Raw genomic sequence first — 10473 nt, 5'->3', positions numbered from 1 at the left:
ATTATTGGTCTCCTTTCGTCCGGAAGGGAAGGTCTAGAGCCCTTGGCTATAACTCACCCTAAGAGTAAACTAGATTTGGGAGCCGGGGGGAGGGGGAGTTGGTGATACGCAGGTAACAGCCCGGCTGCGAACGTGCCATAACAAGCACACACAAAAAAAGGGCGACCAGATGGGGGCTTGCCTGGGTATGGGGGAGCCAGGCGCCCTTTTCTGCTGGGGACACAAGGGACGAGTCTCTGGGGAGAAAGCCCCTCACCCGCTCAGGCTGCCCGAGAGCCCCCGCGCTGGCAGAGGGAGGGGGGCTGGGCTCTGTCTGCCACGATCCTGCCGCAGTGCGGAGGAGGCTCTGAGCCCGCAAAGGGCGGGGCCGAGCTGTCTGGGCTGCAGGGGGAGGGTCGGCTCAGAGAGTGTGTGTGTGTGTGTGTGTGTGTGTGTGTATAATGTATTGTGATGTGTGTGATGTATGTGTGTCATGTGTATGAGGTGTGTGTATGTGTAAAATGTGATGTGTGTGATGTGATGTGTGTATGTGTGTAATGTGTATGTATGTGTGGTGTGTAATGCGTGTGTATGTTTGTGTGATGTGATGTGTGTAATGTGTATGAGGAGTGTGTGTGTGTGTAATGCGTGTGTGTGTATGTATTGTATTGTGATGTGTGTGATGTGTGTAATGTGTATGAGGAGTGTGTGTGTGTAATGCGTGTGTGTGTATGTATTGTATTGTGATGTGTGTGATGTATGTGTGTAATGTGTATGAGGAGAGTGTGTGTGTGTGTGTGTGATGTGTGTGTGTACCCCTGACCTGGAGACAGAGCAGGAAGCCGGGGGCGCCATTTAGGCAGAGAGCATCTAACCCATTTGACAGGAATATTTTTTTAAGCGCCCCCCTTCCCCATCCCCGCCCCCCCACTGACACCTAGAAATCAGAATGATCCATCCTCCTCTGGGGTCCCCAAATTCACAAATAAGCCTCTCCATTGAGGTCCTCTTTTCTCACGCCCCAAATCTTTTATTGTTATTACAGTTTTCATTTACCAGTTCTATGCAGGGGTAATTTTCCAGCACTGACAAGCGCCAGACCTTTTGTTCCCATTTCCCCCTCCTTCCCCCGCCCCCTCCCCCAGGTGGCAGGATGACCAGTACATGTTAAATATGTTAACGTGTAAGTTAAATACAATGTAAGTGCACGTGCCCGCAGTTTTTTGCTGGACAAAAAGAATCAGACTCGGAAATAGTGTAACATTAGCCCGGGAGGGAAATGAAAACCGCAGGCGGACAAACAGGGAGGGACTGGGGAGCTCTGTAATGGTTTTAGCATTTCCCAGAGTCCCTCCGCCGAGTCACGCCCCAGTCTGAGGCCGCAGCCGCAGGTATCCCGCCGCCGCCGCCGCCGCCATCCTGCGGCAAACGAGCTCCGCAGTCCCGCTTCCGGCCTTTTTTCCTCATCCGACTTTGGTGCCCTGGCCATAAACGGGGCGGGGCGGGGCGGGGCGGCTCTCTGGCCCCGTCTCGCGGGCATCGGCACAAGGTCCGCGCCTCCCGGGCCGCATCACTTAGTTGCCGCGCGCTTCCTCCTCCGCGCTAAGCCAGGAGACCCACAGGTGCTCACAAGGCAGGCTCCAGCTTGGAGGCAGGAAAGCTGTCTCCGCATTGAGATGCTCCGCCTGGAAACCGGCCTTGATTCCGTCTGCCCTTACGTAACCACCAAGCCTCCATTCTTGGGGACTAGGACCCGGCCCCGCCTCACACAATAGGGAGATGGAGCTTCCCCCCCCGCCCAGAAAGACCTGGAGAAAGACATCGCGAGCGCCCTGCTCCCCCCTCCCCCCCTTCCTCAACCCCCCCTCCTCCCGCCCCCCTTTCTCAAAGCCATCCCAGCCCTCTGTCTGCTTTTTCGTTCTCGCCAATGTCCACGTGCTTGGCTTTGACTCAGAGCGTTTGCCCCCCGGGGTTTTCGCTCTCCCCCTGGGGAGCGCTCGCTTCTTCCCCGGGGCCTGCGAAATGAGTTAGTCTTTTGAAAAAAAAAATACCGCATAGCAACAAACTCCCAGCATTACGTAATGCAAAATGGTTGGCCCAGTCTCCTAGGCAACGATCTTAATGCGCAGCAACGGAGGATGGATACAGCGCAATCCAAAACAAGCTATTTCTATGACAAATCTATATTTCTCTGTTTCTCTCTCTCTCCACATATATAATATATGTTTATATATATAATATATATATATATTATATATATGGAGAGAGAGAGAGAGAGAGGAGAGAGGGAGGGAGGGAGGGAGGAAAGCAATATGGCTATACCCAGGGAGGACTGCAGACCCGAGCACCACAGAGAAAAAGAACCAGAATGCGTGTGATTGTAATTGGTTTTTGCTTCCCCACAACCAGGATATATACTATGTATACATACTATATTCTTCAGAATATCCAAATCCATTTTGCTTAATATATGATGCTATTAACAATGCTGTTGCTTCTTTGCCCGTGGCAGTGACAATGGATCCTTTTTGCCTTTCCATAGGTTCATTGTCTCTATATACCCTTCATGCTTTCTGCATTTATACGGTTCTGTATATGTTGCTTTTCAGTAGCTCTCTATATTATTTGTTAATTTTCTTAGGGATATACACTGCTTTATTATTGGATGATGTTGCATGTCTGAGTGTTAGAGAGAGACATGAAACTAAGAGTATACAAAGAAGAAAAAGGGAAGGGAGAAAAGCCCGTATGAAGTACCTGTTATCTACCAAGAACAAGCTAAATTCTGTACACATATGGAAGAAAGGGTAAGGGGAACAGGTGCCTCAGAATTCTCACTTTTATCTAAACCAAAGGAAATTTTAACACAGAGAACTCATGTTGGAGAGTTCGTCCCAGTTTCTCCATTCAAGGAGGGTGTACAGGATAGTTATCTTATTATTTCCCCTCCAGCTGCACTCCTCAGACTTCATCATGTCGTCCAGAAACTCCTCCTCTTACAAAATCGCATCACCTCTGAAATTCGCACCTCCTCTGTACCCACTGAACCTAAGGTCCTTCCCTTCCTCTGTGAGAAGATCTAACTGGTTCTGCTTCCATATCTGGCATCTTAGGGACAAGGAAAATCTACCTGAATGCATTATCAATCATTAACACCCTCCCATTCCATCATCTTCTCCCTCTCCCAGTAATTCTTAACCCAAGACTGTCACTGCACAAAGCCCATTCTCTGTGGTTTATGGCTTTCTTTTATTCCCAAACCTCTTTTCCCAGGTCTGACTCTAAAACTACCTTCCTTACACCCAGCTCTCTGCAGTGCCTGCTTCACAAGTAATTAACGTGATTTAATTTTCAAATTTTTCCTTTCTCATTCTCTCCCTCTTCTTGCATTCACTTGAATTTCTCTCTCTCTCCTGATGATGAAATTTCCTTGGCTCTCAGTTCCATGATGGTTGCACTTTTCCTCTTACTCTCACTCACTGAATCAGTGGGTATGTCAGTATACCCTCTGCTCAACATTACCACTTCCAGACTCTCCCCCTACCACTTAGGAACTTCTCCTTTGAGGTTTATTCAGTTTATAGTCACCACCCAATCAAGATTCATGTAATTACTTTCCACCAAACTCCAGTTATCATCTCTATACAGATAATTCTCAGAGTGGTTTGTCTAGTTCGAATCTTTCTTCTGAACTCCACTCTCATTATCTTCGACATCCTACTAAACATCTGGAATTGGATATCCCATAGACAAATCAAATTTCATATGTTCAAAATAACTCTATATTTTCCAGCTTCTCCCCTTTTCTTAAATTTCCTGTAACTAGCAATGGCGTTACCATCCAGCTGGTCACACAGGTTCACAACCTCCCACCCTTAACTCTTCATTCTCTCACACCTTCCCTCCATATGTACAATCAACTGTCAAATCCTGTCCACTCTGCCTTCACAGGATCTCCTGTGAGCACCTCTTAATCCCTTAGAAATAAGCCCCCATGATGCGGGCCCTCGTCATCCCACCCCTTGTCCATCGGCAGGCTTTGGGTTCATCTCTTTGACTCAGGGTTTTCCCCAGCCCAATTCTTTTTCCACCCAGCTGTCAAACTGACCTTCCTAAGGCAGAGGTCTGACCATATTGCTGCCAAACCTGTATGAATACATATCAGTCTGAATAGAACCTGTTCATCCATTGTTTTTGTTCAATTAGATAATTAGACCAAGGTCTTTTGAGGAAACAATGGATCTCATTTAGCAGACTTTGCAGTATTTTAGAGCTTAATGAAAGCGGCACAAAGTCATCTTTATCTGAAGACCCTGGATTATTGGTGTTTATGGTCATTGCTGTATATAAAGTAATAATTTTTATAAATCATTTTTATTTTTAAAATATATTTTAAATAATATAAATATATTATTTATATTTATAAATTATAAAAAAAGATACAAGAGTGGTCAGGGTGGTGGCCAAAATCCTAGAGGTCTCAAGTGACAATTTGTGGCAAAAGAAAAATGCGGGGGGAAGGAAGGAAAGGAAAGTGGAAAGGAAGGAAAAGTAAGAGGGCTAAAGAGATAGTCCAGAAGGATGAGGACTGGAAATTGTACATGTAGTAATGAGGATATTAACACTTATCAAGAAAGAAGAAACAGAATGAAGGAGGATCGGAGGCAAAGAGAAATTAAAACTGAATAAAGAGGAAGAAAATATAGTATGGGGAAGAGAAAGTGAGATTACAACACAAGCATCAGAAAGCAAACAGAGAAAGTGCTATCATGTATAGGTCCAGGACTGAAAAAACCTATTAAATAGTACAGTGAAATGTGCAAATAAACAAAAAGTGTCTGAGGAGAGAAAGAAAAAGGACAGCAAGGAAACTATGTTAAGGATAGAAAGATAAAATTAAAGCCCTTGCTTCAAGAAGCTGACCTTCTTGATTTTGTGGAGCCCTGCTCAGTGCAAAGGGATTGGGGTGTGCCGAAGTGAAGAAATACAGTAACATTTTATTGTCATAAATAAAACTGGAAGAAAGCCCTTCTTCTTGTGTCTCTCATGCTTTCTCATGCCTCTCCATCTTTGAATTTGTCTTTGGAATGGATAAAATATTGGCAGAAAAACTTAAAAGTTTAAAAAAAGGTAACTTTCATAAGGTTTCATTCCTAATCATTTTGGGGACTCTGATCATCAACATTGTTGAGCCCCATTACCTTAACAAACTCACTTGCTGCCTTCTATGTCCAAGGTTGGCTGATTGTCCTTTTTTCTTGAAGAGGACTAAAATGACATCACTATACTGGAATCAAGATAAACTGTGTCCAACTGTGGTCAATCAAATCTTCCTTCCCCCACCCCCTCCCTTAGATGGCAAGCAACCCAATACATGTTAAACATGTATAATATGTTAAATCCAATATGTATAAATATATTGATATAGTTCTCTTGCTGCACAAAAAAGATCAGATCAAAAAAAGAAAATAAATGAGTAAGAAAACAAAATGCAAGTGAAATGCAAGAAAACAAAAAGAGTGAGAATGCTATACTATGATCCACATTAATTTCCCACAGTCCTCTCTCTGGGTGTAGCTGATTCTTTTCATCACAAGACCATTGGAACTGGTTTGAATCATCTCATTGTTGGAGAGAGCCACATCTATCAGAATTGATCATTGTAGTCTTGTTGTTGCTGTGTACAGTAATCTCCTGGTTCTGTTCATTTCACTTAGCATCAATTCATGTAAGTCTCCCCAGGCCTCTCTGAAATCATCCTGCTGATCCTTTCTTACAATAATATTCCATAATATTCATATACCATAACTTGTTCAGCCATTCCCCAATTGTTGGGCATCCACTCAATTTCCAGTTCCCTACATTACAAAGAGGGCTGCCACAAACATTCTTGCACATACAGGTCCCTTTCCCTTCTTTAAGATCTCTTTGGGATATAAGCCCAGTAGTGACACTGCTGGGTCAAAGGGTCTGCACAGTGTGATAACTTTTGGACCAGAGTTTCAAATTGCTCTCCAGAATGGCTGGATGTGTTCATAATTCCACTAACACTGTGTCAGTGTCCCAGTTTTTCCACATTCCCAGTAAAAAAGTCTTTTAGACAAATGTATGTGATCAGCTCATCGGAGCTGCTCTCTCTGGAATGACTTTAATTACTTGAAAGTTATCTTGAGAGAGGACCACAGTGTCCAGCTATCTTATCTTGCCAAGTGATCTTCAGACTCCTTCTGAGACAATTCAAATAGAAATAATTAAGTTTCCTGGCATGTTGCTCATAGGTGTGAGACACTGCAGTCAGCACAGGCCCTCCTTGGGTTAGTAAGTAATCTAACACCTCTTCTTTCCTACACTCTCTTCTGGCACCCCCAACACGAAGCTGGCTCTGGCAAGTGCGTATCAGCCACATCAGAAACAAAAACAAAACAAACCCGACATGCCCCAAACTCTCCCTCCATGTTGGTTCTGGCTTACAGTTTTTTAAGTTAAATAACCTTCCATCGGCGCAGTAGCTGAGCTAATTTAGATTTAATTCTTGAGATCATACTTACTTTTTCTTTTTACAAAATAAATTTTACTCTTCATCCCTTTTTCTACCCATAGATAAAATTTCCTAAAATGTCTGATATACACTTGCTAAACTAAAAATAAACTAAAATTTCATAATTGTTCTCTTTTACATTATTTTTTTCTATAAGTCATGAAGTAGAACAAATAATTTTTGTGGATCTTTCCAGCTATTATAGTAGGTATAAATTGGACCCATTCACATTCAGAGTCAAGATTGGCAGGTAATACACTTTATTTTCATAGGACAGTTTCTCCACTATCCATTAACAATTTATTCTAAAGGCATTCAAATGAAAAAATATTCTTAAAACATAATACTTCATTAAAGAGATTTTTAAGGAAATTTTGTAGTTTAAATGGTAGTTCTGATCTCACACAAGTATACTTGCTGTACTGTCTAACACCATGTTATTGCTGCTAGAAGATAACATATAATCCTGAATGCATAAAAGGTTATATTTTTATCTCTTAAAGCACCAAATAACTTTGTACCTGGTTGACAAACTGATCTGATCTTGACTCCCCAGTACTTAGCAATGAGAATTCTTCATCAAGCTTTCCCTACATCTTCAGAGTGGATATCCAGCATGAAATCTCTGATGTCTGATGAATTTTTAAGTACCTGCTCACATTTTCCTATAGTTGATTTGTCAGTTTTCTTTTTTTATCCTAATAAACAATTAAAAGCATTGGACTGATACTTTGAAATTTAGAAAGGTGCTTACGAAGGTGTTTTTTATGTGTTGAGCTGGTATTGTCTTCACCCCATTCTTTAAATTCAAAGGGTTTTTCTTCAATATATATTCTCATGCTCTCTTGAACCAGTACTGAATCGATCTGAAGGTTTTCTGCATTCATTAAGTTGATAATTTTTTAAAATTTATTTTAAACTTCAATACAAAATAGGAAAAAATATTATCATGTGCACAGCAGGATATAATAAAATTCCAAATATGGTGTTATAAATTTCCATTTTAAGCAAGTCTAGAAGTAATTGCACATGTTTAGCATATATTGGACTGTTTGTTGTCTAGGGGAGGGAATCCTAGTGAGTAAGGAGATTTAAGTCTTGCCATGTCTTTTGTGTAACTTATTTGCCGAGAACATGAGGATATCCTTGCAGTTTTCTGGTGGAATTTGAGGGAAGCACACTAGGGGTGGCCAATCTTCTGGTGCCTTGAGTATTCCTTATTAGAAGCCTGTTTTTACCTAGAAACCTGTCCAGTTCCTTTAATAAACAATCCTCCTAAAGGAATGAACAAATATTCTTCTTGGTGGGTCTCCTGTGATGGAGCATCCTGTACCTGGGAAGCTGCTATATCTCAAGTCACGTAGCAAATGAGAATAGTTAGTGTGTGTATATATATGTATGTATATATCTATATATTTAATATATATATATATATATATATATTTTTTTTTTCCCCCTAGCATAGTGCCTTCTTTGTTTTCAGCCAATAAACAAGCCCTTAGTGGAAAGGGAATTTGAAGATCTGGCTAGGAAGCACTGCACAGGTTGCCTAGCAATGGTTCCCATCTGAGATTCTGAATAGCTGTGACTGTTCTCTCAGACAAGGAATTCAGATGCTGATGCTTCATACATCATCACCAATGTTGTATGTTGTTTGTGATAGTGTCTGTATTGTAGCCAGTGTTTGTTAATTGTGAATCACTTTTGTGCTATGAATTTCATCTTTAAATCAAGGCTCTGAGCAGGGATAAACTTGTACCCATCCTCCTTAAGACTATCCCCCCAAATGCAAATTCCAAACCTAAATTAATCATTACAGGGGGTGAGAGAAGGGTAAGGAAATTTGGAACAAAATGTTTTTTGCAAGGATGAATCTTGAAAACTATCTTTGCATATATTTTGAAAATAAAAAGATATTTTTTATTTTTTTAAAGTCTTAAAAAATAAAAATAAATAAAACATATAAATAAATAAGTGAATTTAAAAAAAAGTCTATATAATAAATGCTACACATTGTGTTCAGAGCTGTCCATCTATTCTTTGCTTCCTTATAGGTTTTCTTTTGTTGTCTGCTAGGCACTTTATTCTTTTTTTCCCTTCCTTTCCCTCCCCCAAGAATGCTATAATTAAGCACAGATACACACACATACATAGACACACACACATATATATATATATATATATATATATATATATATATATACATACAAAAAGATACACATATGCATAGTAGGTATGATATATTTATGTATATAGAATCATATGCATCTATGAAAGATCATACTATGTGTGTTTATCCTGTTTCTCTAAAGATGGATAACATCTTCATACATCCAAATCTTTCCATATTTTTCTAAATCCACCAGCTTATCATTTTCTACACCACAGCAATATTCCAACCTTTTACTGTCTAGTGAAAGGCTAAAAAAAATTAATATGGTTGATTATAGTAACCAATTTTTCTCTTTTGATTAAATCTAATTTAGCTTTAACTCTGAAATCATGCTTACTTACTTTTTTTTTTACAAAATAAATTTTACTCTTCATCTTTTTGTGTATACATCCATCCTGACTCCTCTGCTTTACTTTTCCCCACTACTTTGTCCTCCTATTACTTAATCTTACAAAGAATCCCTCCATTATCCTTTCCTTCTTCCCTATCTCCTTAACTTCTTAGTTCTTTCTGAATTTAGAAGATTTTTAACCCTCCCCCCCACCACATACAGAGAGAGAAATGAATTACTTTTTTTAATCCATTCCCAATGAGTTAGGGTCCAGAGCTACCAGCTATCTTCCTCCATTTAATTCCTCTGTATCAGTTCTTCCTCTCACACCTCATTTGTATTATTCTTTTTACTTTTACCGACATGGTTTTGCTTTTTAGAATCACATCATACTCAACTTTACCCTAATATTTCTTTTGAACTACCCAATTACTACTAATAATTTTACGATATGTGACATATATCCATGTATAAAAAGTAAACAGTTTGTCTTTGTCTTTGAGTCCTGTGAAATTAGTCTTTGATGTTCAGCATATATTTCTCTTGGATCTTGTATCTCACATTTGCTATTTAGTTCAGGCCTTTTTGCAACAAAATCCTGAAAGTCTGGCAATTCATTCAATGTCCTGTTTTTTATTATTCAGGATAAACTTTGACAGGTATATTTTTACCCACTATTCTGGTCCTTTTGCTCTTCAATATAGTGTTTCAAGACTTGCAGTCCTTTAGCGTGGCTTAATGATTCTAATTTTGACTCTACCACATTTGAATAGTTTTTCTTATTACTCATAATATTTTCTTTTTGAGCTGGGAGTTTCAGAATCCAGATATGAGATTCCTATAAGTTTTCCTCAAAGGATCTCTTTCAGGTGATAATCAGTGGATTTTTCTTTTCTCTTTCTACTTTTGTTCAAACACTGCAGGACTATTTACTCTAATTATTTCTTGTATTATTGTGCTAATATTCTTTTTTTGGTCATAGCTTTCTGATAATGATTTTGTTTTCTCTTCTTGATCTGTTCCCCAGAGCAGTTGTTTTCTAATGAGTTATTTCACATTCTCTTCTATTTTTTCATACTTCACATTTTGTTTTATTTCTTAGTCACTTAGAAGATTGCTGGCTTTCTTTTGTCCGATGCTAATTTTCAAGGAGTTGTTTCCCTCCTTAAGATTCCAGATCTCCTTTTCCAGTTGGTTGACTTTCTTTTTGTAATCTTGTTTTTCTTGGATATATTAATAAGAGAATATTAACAAGAATGGGGAACTGTAATTGGCACGATACCCTAATTTCCCTCTGAATGGTAAATGAATCTGGTTCTTCCATATTTCAGTGCAGACCCTTCACATGGCTATTGTGTCCCCCAGATGAACCTGGATCTTGAAGACATAGTAAATTCTATACAAAGACAAAATATTTGCTGCCTTGGGCACTTAGAGATATCCGAGAACAAA

Source organism: Sarcophilus harrisii, chromosome 3 (genome assembly GCF_902635505.1).
Source record: "Sarcophilus harrisii chromosome 3, mSarHar1.11, whole genome shotgun sequence".
In the NCBI taxonomy this organism is placed as follows: Eukaryota; Metazoa; Chordata; class Mammalia; order Dasyuromorphia; family Dasyuridae; genus Sarcophilus; species Sarcophilus harrisii.
The sequence above is the reverse complement of the archived record's forward strand: the minus strand, read 5'-3'. Positions refer to the sequence as shown.